This window comes from Mustelus asterias, chromosome 8 (assembly GCF_964213995.1).
Source record: "Mustelus asterias chromosome 8, sMusAst1.hap1.1, whole genome shotgun sequence".
Classification (NCBI taxonomy): domain Eukaryota; kingdom Metazoa; phylum Chordata; class Chondrichthyes; order Carcharhiniformes; family Triakidae; genus Mustelus; species Mustelus asterias.
The window spans coordinates 8,660,108-8,675,080 of record NC_135808.1 but is presented as its reverse complement, the minus strand read 5'-3'; the positions used below and the strand labels follow the sequence as shown (position 1 = coordinate 8,675,080).

General features: G+C 48.9%; 1 pseudogene; it reads right to left on the bottom strand.

Annotated features, from left to right (window-relative positions):
* Window positions 1–13,985: 13,985 nt before the first annotated feature.
* LOC144498090 (U2 spliceosomal RNA) lies at window positions 13,986–14,191 on the bottom strand (annotated as a pseudogene).
* Between the last annotated feature and the right edge of the window lie 782 nt (window positions 14,192–14,973).

The following is a 14,973-nucleotide window of genomic DNA, read 5'->3' as shown; positions in this document are numbered from 1 at the left end:
TTAAGAGGAATGTCAGGAAAAACTTTTTTACTCAAAGGGTGGTGATGGTCTGGAATGTGCTGCCTGGGAGGGTGGTGGAGGCGGGAGGCCTCACATCCTTTAAAAGGTATCTGGATGAGCACTTGGCACATCAGAACATTCAGGGCAATGGTCCAAGTGCTGGCAGATGGGATTAGGTGGGAGTTCAGGTGTTTCTAATGTGCTGGTACAGACCCGATGGGCTGAAGGGCCTCTCTTGGACTATATGATTCTATGAAAATGAAAGAACGGATACAAACTGGGAGTTAATTAGAGGCAGACTTCTGGAGAAATGATGAGATGCCAAAAAGCCCATTGTGGAAAAACAAATGTTTACATATGTGACTGGAGAAAATAATGGGGCTTTAGAAAGTAACTTCAACGTGGAGAGATAAGGAAATTGACAGATACCGACCAAAGACCAACACCACTAGGGGATAAACGGAAAGAAATTGTATAACTGTGGAACACTAACTAAGGAGAAAGGAGGGATGGCTAACATCAGAACGATGGCAGTTTCAGCTATCGTCTCCCAGAAGATGTAACCATTTTTCACCTTTGTTGAACTGGAAGACAGATGGGTCACGGGAATGGTTGGTTATGGGCAGTGGAAATCCCATAGCGCCAGGAACCAGCTGCCAACCAGCACGTAGCATTCTCGCCTCCCAATCGAAAGTTTGTGGACTTTAAGTACTGCTCCTGAGGCTGGCACTTAAGCTGACAATCCCACTGTAGTACTGAGGGGGTGCTGCCTTGTCAGCAGTACCACCTTTTGGGTCAGACTACAAGATGCCCACTTTGTTGGTGTTAAATTCAATCAGCTGTTTGAAAGAAGAGCAGCAGATTTCTCCTCGGTGGCACGGGCGGCACGGTGGCACAGGCAGCACGGTGGCAGGGGTGGCAGGGGTGGCACAGTGGCTCAGTGGTTGGCACTGCTGCCTCACAGCACCAGGTGCTTAGGTTCAATTCCAGCCTCGGGTCACTGTGTGAAGTGAGCACGTTCTCCCCGTGTCTGCGTGGGTTTCCTCCGGGTGCTCCGGTTTCCTTCCACAGTCCGAAAGATGTGCGGGTTAGGTGTGGCCGCGCTAAATTGCCCCTCAGTATCCAAAGATGTGTCATTTAGGTGGATTGGCCATGCTAAATTGCCCCTTAGTGTCCCACGATGTACAGCTTAGGTGGATTGGCCATGTTAAATTGGCCCTTAATGCCCAAAGATGTGCAGATTAGGTGGATTGGCCATGCTAAATTGCCGCTTCCTGTCCCAAAATGTGCAGGTTAGGTGGATTGGCCATGATAAATTGCCCCTTACTGTCCCACGATGTAAAGGTTAGGTGGATTGGCCATGCTAAATTGCCCCTGAATGTCCAACGATGTGTAGATTAGGTGGATTGGCCATGCTAAATTGCCCCTTAGTGTCCCAAGTTGAGCAGGTTAGGGGGATTGGCCATACTAAATTGCCCCTTAGTGTCTCAAGATGTGCAGCTTAGGTGGATTGGCCATGCTAAATTGCCCCTTACTATCCCAAGATGTGCAGGTTAGGTGGATTGGCCATGTTAAATTGCCCCTTAGTGTCCAAAGATGTGTAATTTAGGTGGTTTGGCCATGATAAAGGTGTGGGATTATAGGAATAGGGTGGGGGAGCGGGCCTGGGTGAGATAGCTCTGTCAGAGAGAGTCGGCGCAGACTCGATTGGCTGAATGGCCTCCTTCTGCACTGTAGGGATTCTATTCTATTCTATTCATAGCTATTATTTATCAGTGTGGGAGAAGGGTGGTGTGTAGCCCTCCTGAATGCAGCTGTCCCACTCTTGCTAGTTCCATAGTGGGGATGGACAGCCCAACCCCTCCCTCCACAATCCGGAAAGCAGACATGATTCACAACCTCCCAGAGGAGGTAAATTCAGCCATGCCAGGAACGCAAAAGGCTAAGCAATAAGAGTGAAGTTTATTATTTTGAAATAAGTGACGGCAAACGAGATCTGGAAATTTATTTGTTCGCAAAACATCAAGCATTTTCTCAAGAAATAATACAAATATTTGAAAACTGCATGAAGCAAAATGAAAAGCAAATCTAATTGGTGATCCATTAGCCAATGCTGCAGAACCAACTCACACCCCAAGAGATTACTAGGTAACGAGGATGAGAGGTCATAGTCTTAGGATAAGGGGTAACAAATTTACAAAGAACAAAGAACAATACAGCACAGGAACAGGCCCTTCGGCCCTCCAAGCCCGCGCCGCTCCCTGGTCCAAACTAGACCATTCTTTTGTATCCCTCCATTCCCACTCCGTTCATGTGGCTATCTAGATAAGTCTTAAACGTTCCCAGTGTGTCTGCCTCCACCACCTTGCCCGGCAGCGCATTCCAGGCCCCCACCACCCTCTGTGTAAAATATGTCCTTCTGATACCTGTGTTAAACCTTCCCCCCCTCACCTTGAACCTATGACCCCTCGTGAACGTCACCACCGACCTGGGAAAAAGCTTCCCACCGTTCACCCTATCTATGCCTTTCATAATTTTATACACCTCTATTAGGTCACCCCTCATCCTCCGTCTTTCCAGTGAGAACAACCCCAGTTTACCCAATCTCTCCTCATAACTAAGCCCTTCCATACCAGGCAACATCCTGGTAAACCTCCTCTGCACTCTCTCTAAAGCCTCCACGTCCTTCTGGTAGTGTGGCGACCAGAACTGGACGCAGTATTCCAAATGCGGCCGAACCAACGTTCTATACATCTGCAACATCAGACCCCAACTTTTATACTCTATGCCCCGTCCTATAAAGGCAAGCATGCCATATGCCTTCTTCACTACCTTCTCCACCTGTGATGTCACGTTAAAACAGAGTTGGGGAGAAACTACTTCTGTGGAATCTGTGGTGTTCACGACCCTGAAGTGCAGTGGATGCTGGGACAGTGAGGAGGAGTTAGACAGATTTCTAATTGGTAATGGGTTGAAGGGTTAAGAATAAAGAACAAAGAAAATGACAGCACAGGAACAGGCCCTTCGGCCCTCCAAGCCTGCACCGACCATACTGCCCGACTCAACTGAAACCCTCTACCCTTCCGGGGACCATATCCCTCTATTCCCATCCTATTCACATATTTGTCAAGACGCCCCTTAAAAGTCACGACCGTATCCGCTTCCACTGCCCTCCCCCGGCAGTGAGTTCCAGGCACCCATGACCCTCTGTGTAAAAACTTGCCTCGTACATCTCCTTTAAATCTTGCCCCTCGCACATTAACCCTATGCCCCCGAGTAATTGACTCTTCCACCCTGAAAGAGGTTATGGGGAGAAGGCAGGAAAATGGGGATGAGGAGCATATCAGCCATGATCGAATGGCGGAGCGATGGGCCGAATGGTCTAATTCTGCTCCTATATCTTATGAAATATTTCAAATATGGCCATTCCTTGCAGCATCAAGGGAACTCCAGAGGGGCTGTCAACTGCAGTGACTCTGCCAACTCTCCTTGAGGGGAAATTTAGAACTCACTGAACGTGAGTGGGGACCAGAACTTCCGGGAAGCGGCAGTCGGATTACCTCCCTGCTCCTATTTCCTCAGATAAAGCTTCACCTTTCTCCTCTGACCCTGCGACTCGGGCCTTGTGGGAAAGGTCCAGTGCGGCGGGAACCCGATGGCGACAGAGTCAGTGGAGGTGGCGGGGGCAGGCGGGGGAGGGGGGGGGGGAACCTTGCCGCTCTATGTCATGCCAATACCCATCATAAAGCAGGTTGATTGAAAGGTCCCTGCCAACTTGAGAAGCCCGGGAGAAGATAAGTGTGTAAGATAGATGGGTAGGACGGGTCAGGTACTAAGATGGGTTGGTTACCGGTGGGGGGAGGGGAGGTGGGGGGGGGGGAGGGGTCGGATAGTTGGAGGGTCAGATAATAGGGGGGAGGGTTTTGGATGGTTAGGGCCACTCAATGGTCATGGGGATTGGTTAGTCAGCGGGGGGAAGATCAGATACTCTGGCGGAGATTGGATGCTGGTGGGGTCACATGGTTGGGGGGTATAAATGGTCAGCTGGTGTTAGATGGTGAGAGCCTAGGGTTGGGGGTCGGATGATCTGTCGGGGGTTGTTTGGTCGGGGTGGGTTCATATAGTCGGGGGGTAGGGATACTTGAATTATTGGGACTGAGGGGGCGAGTCGGAGGTTTGAGAGGGTAGTTGGGGATATCTATCAGAGTGTCTTGATGTAGTCGGGGGTTGCAGGGGTATTCAGGTTGGGGATAGTCAGGGTGGGAGTGTAGTTACAACAGAATAGAATAGAACAGAATCCCTACAGTGCAGAAGGAGGCCATTCCTTCGAGTTTGTACCAACAACAATCCAACCTGAGCCCTATCCCTGTAACCTCAGATATTTACCCTGCCAATCCCCCTGACACTGAGGGACAATTTATCATGGTCAACCCATCTAACCCGCACATCTTTTGGACTGTGGGAGGAAACTGGAGCACCCGGAGGAAACCCACACAGAAACGGGGAGAACGTGCAAACTCCACACAGGCAGTGACCCAAGGCCGGGAATCGAACCCGGGTCCCGGGCGCTGTGAGGCAGCAATGCTAACCACTGTGCCACCAGGGTCAGAGGGTAGAGGGCAGTCAGGGGTCGGTTGGGTGGGTGGGGGTGCAGTCGGTGTGGTTGGGACGGTAGCCATGCAGGTGGTGCTGTTGGTTGGAAGGGTGGGGGTTGTAGCTGGGGTGGTGGTAGTGGGGAGTGGGGAGGGCAGTTGGGCAGTTGAGGGGGGGATAGTCGGAGGGGTGGGGGGAAGTGTAGTCTAGGGGCGTTCCTTTGATGGGGGTTATTGGAGGGCATTGTCAGTGCTACCGTTCGCCAGTAATTACAAGTGATTTCAATTCTAACTTTCCCTGGATAATTATTCTGGTGAGATAGTCAGAACCATCCCAGGTCTCTGATCTAAATTGGAATATCGGATGATTCCCAATGCAGGGAAGTTTGGCCATCGGAAGTTCGAACTTTCTGGGAAATTTCTGTGCAGACAATACATGGGGACCTCCAGGGGGTCCGCCAGTGTATCCTCTGAGGTACCTCCTGGGTACTGGATCCCAGAGATCAGAAGGCTGATTGTCAGCCTGGTGAAATGTTGGACAGAGAATGATGGTATGTCCTGCCCATGAGCTGCCCTATTGACCAAGACGGTGGCACAGTGGTTGGCACTGCTGCCTCACAGCGCCAGGGACCCAGGTTCAATTCCCGGCTTGGGTCACTGTCTGTGTGGAGTTTGCACATTCTCTCCGTGTCTGCCTGGGTTCCTTCTGGGTGTTCCGGGTTCCTCCCACAGTCCGAAGGATGTGCTGGTTAGAAACATAGAATAGAACCCTGACAGGACATTCGGCCCATCAAGTCTGTACCGACCACATCCCACCCAAGCTTAACCCCTAAACCCACACATTTACCCTGCTATACCCCCTGACACTAGGGTCAATTTACCATGGCCAATCAACCTAACCTGCATATCTTTGGACTGTGGGAGGAAACCGGAGCACCCGGAGGAAACCCACACAGACACGGGGAGGAAGTGCAAACTCCACACAGACAGTGACCCAAGCCGGGAATCGAACCCAGGTCCCTGGAGCTGTGAGGCAGCAGTGTTAACCACTGTGCCATCGTTCCATCCCATTGGCCATGCTAAATTCTCCCTCAGTGTACCCGAACAGGTGTTGGAGTGTGGCGACTGGGGGCATTTTCACAGTAACTTCATTGCGGTGTTAATGTAAGCCTACTTGTGACACTAATACTTAAACTTGGAGCCTTGCCCTGTTTTTGATTTGATTTATTATTGTCACGTGTATTAGGAAACACTGAAAAGTATTGTTTCTTGTGCGCTTTACCGACAAGCATACCGTTCATAGAGAAGGAAAGGAGAGAGTGCAGAATGTAGTGTAGAGTCATAGCTAGGGTGTAGAGAAAGATCAACTTAGTGCGAGGTAGGTCCATTCTAAAGTCTGATGGCAGCAGGGAAGAAGCTTTTCTTGAGTCGGTTGGGACGTGACTGTGGTGAACCACTGTAACTACATGTGTATGCCTGGACACACCCATGCTGCACCTGGCCCGAGACTCCTCCCTTTCCACCCGACACTCCTCCCTTTCCACCAGAACGAGGTATAAAGGTGATCGTTCCTCCTCCTCGCCTCAGTCTAGGCCAGGTCAGCTACAAGGGTGTGCTCCTGTTCTTTGCGAATAAAAGCCTGTTAATTCACTCACTCACTGGAGTCCTCGTATCGTAATTGATAGTGCATCAGTGACCTCAGACTTTTGTACCTTTTTCCTGACGGGAGACGGTGGAAGAGAGAGTATCCGGGGTGCGTGGGGTCCTTGATTATGTCTGCTTTTCTGAGGCAGCGGAAAGTGTAGACAGAGTCGATGGATGGGAGGCTGGTTTTGAGTCATGGATTGGGTGATATTCATGACCTTTTGTGTGGGAGCGTACATTCACAAATTGTAACTGGAAATACATCTCAGGACAAATGGTCCATTTCTGGAGAACCTGTCATGTGTACGGAGATGAATGTCAGACACAAGATCACCTCCAGTAGACATCTCATTAGTAGAGTGAGGACCCCCCAGTTCTAAAGCAGTTGCCTAATGTGATAGTAATGCATTACGAATCAGCACCCCAGCGAAGAGGGATTTCCCCATTGTGGACGGTAATGCAGAATAATCTGTTCAAACAAATAACACATTTATTACTGCCATTGTAATCACTCCAGGAACATCTGCCCAACCTCCCAGTGTATCTATCACATGGGATTGTTACAAGAATAAAGGGCTGTGTATCTAAGTTTGCTGATGACACTAAGGGAGGAGGAACCTAGTGGTATTATCGCGAGACTATTAATCCAGAAACTCAGCTCATGTCTTGGGGACCTGGCTTCGAATCCCGCCACGGCAGATGGTGGAATTTAAATTCAACAAAAATAATCTGGAATTGAGAATCTACTGATGACCATGAAACCATTGCCGATTGTCGTAAAACTCCATCTGGTTCACTAATGTCCTTTCGGGAAGGAAATCTGCCATCCCTACCTGGTCTGGCCTACATGTGACTCCAGAGCCACAGCAATGTGGTTGACTCTCAACTGACTTTGGGCAACTAAGGAAGGGCAATAAATGCTGGCCAGCCAGCGATGCCCATGTCCCACAGATGAATTTTTAAAAAAGTTAGATGGCACAGTGAATAGTCCAGATAGGAGCAGGGAATTGGAGGGAGGCTTTGATAGACTGAGGGAGCAGAACTCTGGAAAATGGAATTCGACGAGGGGAAGTGTGAGATCACTGACTTTGGACCCAAGGAAGGTAGACTTACTTCAGATTGGAGAAGCTGTGACTATTGACCTTGGGGAAGAAAAGATTGTGAGCAGATTTGATAGGGACACTGGGTGGCACAGTGGTTAGCACTGCTGCCTCACAGCACGAGAGACCCGGGTTCGATTCCGGCCTCGGGTCACTGTCTGTGCGGAGTCTGCACATTCTCCCCGTGTCTGCGTGGGTTTCCTCCGGGTGCTCCGGTTTCCTCCCACACTCCAAAGATGTGCGGGTTGGATGAATTGGCCGTGCTAAATTGACCCTTAAGCCTGATTTTAACCATCCCGCCCACCGGGGGAATCGGAGCGGGCGAGGGGCGGAATATGGAAAGGTCCATTGGCTTCGGGTGGGATTTTACGGTTTCGGGATGAACGAGGCCATAAAATCCCGCCCTCAGTGTCCAAAGGATGAGTGGGGTAAATATGTGTGGTTAGGGAGCTAGGGCCTGGGTAAGATGCTCTGTCGGAGAGTCGGTAAAGACTCAATGGGGCAAATTGCCTCCTTCTACAGTGGAGGGACTCTCTGATAATAAAGTACATTCTCTGATAGTGAAATGAAACAGCAATGTTCAAATCTTGCTTTTCAAAGCACTTTTGCACGTTTTCTTGATGTGGCTGAGAATGATTGGTTCCCTACCTCACAATTCCACATTGACAATGTCGTGTTGAATGGCCAAACATTCGTGAAAAGCGGCGCCCATTATTTTAAAAGTACACCCTGTGAAACCTGCAGCAGAAACAAAATGAGTGAGTGTCACCAGTTGCCCAATGTCCAGCCCACCTCGCCGCCCCCCCTCCCCCGCACCCCCCACTTCCCCCCCCCACTCCGCCCCCCCCCCCCCCCCCCACCCCCCACCCTCCCCCACCCTACCCCGGCCTGGCAGTGGCCATCCCCCCAACCCTCCTCACCCCGGCAGAACCTCCCCACCCCGCTGACCCCCTCCCCCCCGGGTGAGACCCGCCGCCAGAGGCAGCCCCCCCCCAACCACCGGCAGCCCTCCCCCCACCCACCCTGGGGTCAGACCCCACCCATCCCCAGCCCGCTCCGGTCGCTGCCCTCCCTCCATCCCAGACCGGTCGCCATGCAGAGTGGCAGTGGAACCCCCCCCCCCCCCCCTCCACCTCCACCAACCGCCCCTAGGCCCTGCCCACAATAGGCACCGCCCCCTTGGCACTGCCCAACGCCCGGTGGGCAGTGCCGAGGTGCCCCCTGGGTATGGGCACTTTGCCCCTTGGGCAGTGCCAGGGGCACTGGCTGGCACTGCCAGGGTGCTTATGCCCAGGGGGCACCACCGTCCCACCGCCCGACCCCCTGGGGGGCCCCGATTGCCCCTCCCCTTCATTCTGCCGGGGTGTCTCACTGATTCCCTGAACGTGGGGAGCTAGTTTGAATGCTGCCGGAATGAAGTACTCCTGGCCGGGTGGGAGATTCAATCGGGACCTGAAGGTTCCCGATAATGAAATGTAAAAGACATTTAAAACATATGAAAAAAAGACTCAAATGACTTACCGGCCTTCCTGCCGGTTTCCAGCATGGTCTGACTGGCGACTGTTCACCAGCTCTGGAAGATGCCCGTGCGTTCCCAGCGCATGCGCAAATCCCGGAACAAGGCCGGTGACGCGCATCTCCCACCCCGAAACGCCAGAAAAGTTGTGGGTCGGGATGGGAGAATCAAGCCCTTACCGTTCCTTCACTGTCACAGGTCACAGGAGGTCACAGGTCAGGGGTCATAACCTTTAAACTCCTTCGTTAACAGCCGTCTGGGTATATCTGCACCCTGAGAACTGTAGCGGTTCAAGAAGGCAGCTCACCACCATCCTCTGAAGGACAATCAGAGATGGGCCCCTGCGGAGCCCAGCAGGCACTGAAGGCATCGACGGTGCCCATGGATACCACACGCTGCCTCTCCAGGGACACCGGGCCATGAAAGTAGCCACAGCAGAGGGTTGGACAACCCCCTTGGTCACCCGCTGCCTGGACCTGCCTGGCCAAGCCCAGAAGCAGGTTCACAAGGAGGTCCTCCGCCTTCCCCGTGCCCCCTCTGCACCAGCTGCCCGCTCGTCCCTCACTCTCTCCAGAGGCTTGCTGAAATTTCCAGGACTGAGAAGCCTCAGATCCAATGTTCAAAGGATCAATTCACAGCAGGTGTTAAAAAGCTACAAAATCCAGTGTCACATGGGCATATCTGCTTTCTGTACTAAGTCTGGAAAGGGGTGTAAGTTTGTGGAATGGTGTTTGATTTGGAACATCATAGATAGCTAGCTGTTAAGGTTTATATTGTATCATGTTTGATTCTTGCAACTGGTAAAAGTTATGTTAAATCTTTTTATTATATTTTAATTGTGATCTTAAATCAACTTTGTTTGATAAAAGCTCCCTATTGGGTCACTTGAATCATACCTGGGGTGAAACACCTTCTTCTCACCCTAGTGCCAAAATCAAATGTAAAACATTTAGAGTCTGGGCTATTTTCATACAACACCTTGGAGTTTCTGGTCTCGGATTTAACAGTGTTTTAAAAATATCAGGGACTGACAATTTCCATCCTTAATATAAGACAAGATCAGCATCTACTGTCCAATTCTACTGATAAAGATGAGTGATTTATTAGAGGACAGCTAAAGGTTAACCACATTGCCGTGGCTCTGGAGTCACATGTAGACCAGACTGGGTAAGTACGGCAGATTTCCTTCCCTAAAGGACATTGGTGAACCAGATGGTTTTTTTTTAAACAACAGGTTAATGTCCTTTAGGGGAGGAAATCTGCTGTCCTTATCTGGGGCGGCACGGTGGCACAGCGATTAGCACTACTGCCTCACAGCACCAGGGACCTGGGTTCGATTCCCGATTGGCTCACTGTCTGTGTGGAGTTTGCACGTTCTCCCCGTGTCTGCGTGGGTTTCCGCCGGGTGCTCCACACAGTCCAAAGATGTGTGGGTTAGGCACATTGGCCGTGCTAAATTCTCCCTCAGTGTACCCGAATAGGCGCCGGAGTGTGGCGACCAGGGGATTTTCACAGTAACTTCATTGCAGTGTGAATGCAAGTCTACTTGTGACTAATCAGTAAACTTCAGCCGACATGTGACTCCAGAGCCACAGCAATGTGTTTGACTTTCAACTGTCCTCGGGCAACTAGGGATGGGCAATAAATGCTGGATAGCCAACGATGCCCATGTCCCAGGAATGAATATAAAGCAGCATAGTTCACAGGGGATGGAGACAATAGGGATCATAGAAATCAGTTATGTTATTCTTTCGAATCTTCATTAAGTGCTTGCTTACCCATAACAGCTATGGCGTCATCATCTTCAGAGAATCCTTGTGTTCAGCCACCATCATGTCGAGGAGGAAGACAAGAAAAAATTATCAGGTTATTTATTTTTTCACTCAGAGGGTGGTGGGAATCTGGAATGCACTGCCTTGGGAATGTAATGGAGGCTGGAAACCTTACAACCTTTAAAAAGTATTTCGATGAGCACCTTGTTAGCGGATAACAAATTTATGAAGTTACGTATATAATATGAAACAGGCCAAACTGCAGTCAGAACCCCTCCATTAAAGATTAAAAGGGACAGATCCAGACAAGCAGGCAAAAGGCATGCTTTTAAAATGCAAACAAGGTCTAACACACAAAGGGGAGCCAGACAGGGTGGCACCAAAGGAAACTAAAGTAAAGGTACCCCCTCCCCTCATCTAATCAAATCAGCACCACTGAACTAATCAAGTGATGATGTGGAGATGCCGACGTTGGACTGGGGTAAACACAGTAAGACGTTTAACAACACCAGGTTAAAGTCCAATAGGTTTATTTGGTAGCAAAAGCCACACAAGCTTTCGGAGCTCTAAGCCCCTTCTTCAGGTGAGTCACCTGAAGAAGGGGCTTAGAGCTCCAAAAGCTTGTGTGGCTTTTGCTACCAAATAAACCTGTTGGACTTTAACCTGGTGTTGTTAAACTTCTTACTAATCAAGTGATATCAGGAAGCCTCCTTGGCCTCAAAAGACTTCCTGAGAGCAGCCAAACACCCATTGTTCAAGAAACCCCGGAGATTCTAGACCATTGATAAACTCATTGGACAGAAACGATTACCATACCTAAACATCGATACGGTACTTAAAACATCAAAACAGAATGGTCAGAGTCAAATACTGTAAACAAAACATTAACATTTGAATCATACAACGTGTCAAAGTTCGAGTATAACTGTAGCCCATTGCGGCGGGCTTTTAGAGTGCTTTCGGGACAGTGCTGTTTGTATGTCCTGATTGCACCTCCGTCGATGTTAATAAAACTGTACCGCTGTTGAACCTGACTCTGAGTCCGACGTGGTTGTGTTCGCCCACTCGCGCTAACAGCTTGAAACATCATAAAATTGGGGAGGTGATGGCCTAGTTGTATTATCACTAGACTATTAATCCAGAAACTCAGCTCATGTTCTGGGGACCCGGGTTCGGATCCCGCCACGGCAGGTGGTGGAGTTTGAATTCAATTAAAAATATCTGGAATTAAGAATCTACTGATGACCATGAAACCATTGTCGATTGTCGGAAAACCCCATCTGGTTCACTAATGTCCCTTGAGGGAACCGTCCTTACTCAGTCTGGCCTACATATAACTCCAGAGCCACAGTAATATGGTTGACGCCCAACTGCCCTCTAAGGGCAGTTACCGATTGGATAGGTAACTGGCTGTCTGATCGAAGACAGAGGGTGGTGGTGGATGGAAAATTTTCGGATTGGAGGCAGGTTGCTAGCGGAGTGCCACAGGGATCAGTGCTTGGTCCGCTGCTCTTTGTGATTTTTATTAATGACTTAGAGGAGGGGGCTGAAGGGTGGATCAGTAAGTTTGCTGATGACACCAAGATTGGTGGAGTAGTGGATGAGGTAGAGGGCTGTTGTAGGCTGCAAAGAGACATAGATAGGATGCAAAGCTGGGCTGAAAAATGGCAAATGGAGTTTAACCCTGATAAATGTGAGGTGATTCATTTTGGCAGGACTAATTTAAATGTGGATTACAGGGTCAAAGGTAGGGTTCTGAAGACTGTGGAGGAACAGAGAGATCTTGGGGTCCATATCCACAGATCTCTAAAGGTTGCCACTCAAGTGGATAGAGCTGTGAAGAAGGCCTATAGTTAGCTTTTATTAACAGGGGGTTGGAGTTTAAGAGCCGTGGGGTTATGCTGCAACTGTACAGGACCTTGGTGAGACCACATTTGGAATATTGTGTGCAGTTCTGGTCACCTCACTATAAGAAGGATGTGGAAGCGCTGGAAAGAGTGCAGAGGAAATTTACCAGGATGCTGCCTGGTTTGGAGGGTAGGTCTTATGAGGAAAGGTTGAGGGAGCTGGGCTGTTCTCTCTGGAGCGGAGGAGGCTGAGGGGAGACTTAATAGAGGTTTATAAAATGATGAAGGGGATAGATAGAGTGAACGTTCAAAGACTATTTCCTCGGGTGGATGGAGCTATTACAAGCGGGCATAACTATAGGGTTCATGGTGGGAGATATAGGAAGGATATCAGAGGTAGGTTCTTTATGCAGAGAGTGGTTGGGGTGTGGAATGGACTGCCTGCAGTGATAGTGGAGTCAGACACTTTAGGAACATTTAAGCGGTTATTAGATAGGCACATGGAGCACACCAGGATGATAGGGAGTGGGATAGCTTGATCTTGGTTTCAGATAAAGCTCGGCACAACATCGTGGGCCGAAGGGCCTGTTCTGTGCTGTACTGTTCTATGTTCTATGTTCTAACTCAGCTTCTCAAGTCCCAGCAACATCTTTGTGAACCTTCTCTGCACTCTTTCAACCTTATTTTGGGAGGTAGGATGTTAGAATTTAGTGTTTATCAAGTTGTAAATGCTCGGGGGGAAATCATTGTGTGGTCCTGTTTAAAGGTGATGCTTTACCTGTGCTTAGAGATTTTTTAAAGAATGTGAGTATACAGAGAGCCCAAACTGAAACATTTGTATCAAAAGGCCAAGCAGCAGTGTTACCAAGACAACAAACTTTTGAATTTAGCCAATCAAATTGAATCAGGTGCTTAGATATCAAGAACCTATTCAATTAAAATCTGATGGTTTTGACATCCTAGGACCAATCCTATTGTGGGAAATATTGATACGTCATTAGGGATATAAAACAAAGGGACAAAGAAGAGAGGAGCAACTGCCACCTGCCAGAGCTAACAGCTCTCAGCTCTCAACTCTCATAGCTTCATCTATGTCTTAAGACAAAGCACCATCAAGATAGCAAAGGTAGCAAAGAAGAAAGGAGTTCCAGACAGAAGAATCAACAGAGAAAGCCCAGAATATCCTAGAGGACAAAATCTGGTTGTAATTTAGAGAGTGACTAAATTCTATTTTGTTAATGAGTGGGAATTGTATTTATCTGAACAGCAAACCAATAGAATCTTGTTTTATTCGGGAACAGCTAAGAGTTAGAAGGGTTTATTTGCCTTGTTAATAGTTTAGTTCATTTGTTCACTGAGAAAAATAAATTGTTACATGTTTTTTTTATACTTTTCCAATTCAATCAAATCAAATCCAATTCAGAGTCTCAACAAGTTGAGACATTTCAGATCCAGGCTGACAAGACAGGGCAAGCGACCAAACCACCCCGTCCTGGGCCTGATCTACATGAGACAAGCTGATTGGAGAAGGGGGAGGTTCCTTCTCCAAGACTTGAGCTCATTTGCATCTTAGCCAAAAGGCCGAGATGCCGCTTTAAAAAATTGCTTCATATGAAACATATGAAGCCTCAGTGTAACCCAATGACCTCAACCAAGTGCGGCCGACCATGGGCTGCCGTCCATACTACACTTGATCTTAGCCAAAAGGCCGAGAAGCGATGTTGATTTTAGAGAGAGTGTCAGCGATTTATTTTGATTTAACCACTAGAGGTTGCTGAAGAGCAGGTCACACCACTTCACACACACTTTTTACAGATTATAGGGTGAGGTACTCCTCTTTAGAAGTTTCGGTGTTCGTTCTCAGGGGGGGATCAATTTCCGCTCTATAACAGGACAGATTCAATAACAGCAAACGCGACGCTCCCCATTTTACAGAACCACGCAAAGTTACAGTTATGCCCACCATTGTCTCTCGTTCTCTGAAGGAAAATGATTTCAAATTTCCTTACCCTGTTTCCACAGCCAGCTGCTGGTGAGGAAGTAACTGCAGTCCATGATTTTATCCATAGCCCGATCCACCACACAATGCAAGGCATCTGTATGTGTGAATGAGAGGGATTACAGCTTGCATTTATATAGCACCTTTAATATAGGAAAATGCTGGGAGTGGGGGGATTGGTGTGCGATCTGGAAAACCTGATGGGCGTGACCTTACGACCTCGCGTGAGCGAGACTGGAAATTCCTGCCCGAGGTCAACGGACATTTCTGTTATCCGCCCCTCGCCTGCTCCGATTCCGTGGTGGGTGGAATTCCCGTGTACTTTACTAGGGAATGACACTTGTCAACATCACAGTTCATACTTAAGGTAATTGGCAAAAGGACCAGCTGAGAATATTTTTGTACGTGCTAGACAGTAACCTGGAAAGAACTTCCTAAACATTTGGTGGAATCCAATTCAACTGATGGGGTATTGTAAAGGGGAAAATACAAGGGGGGCACGC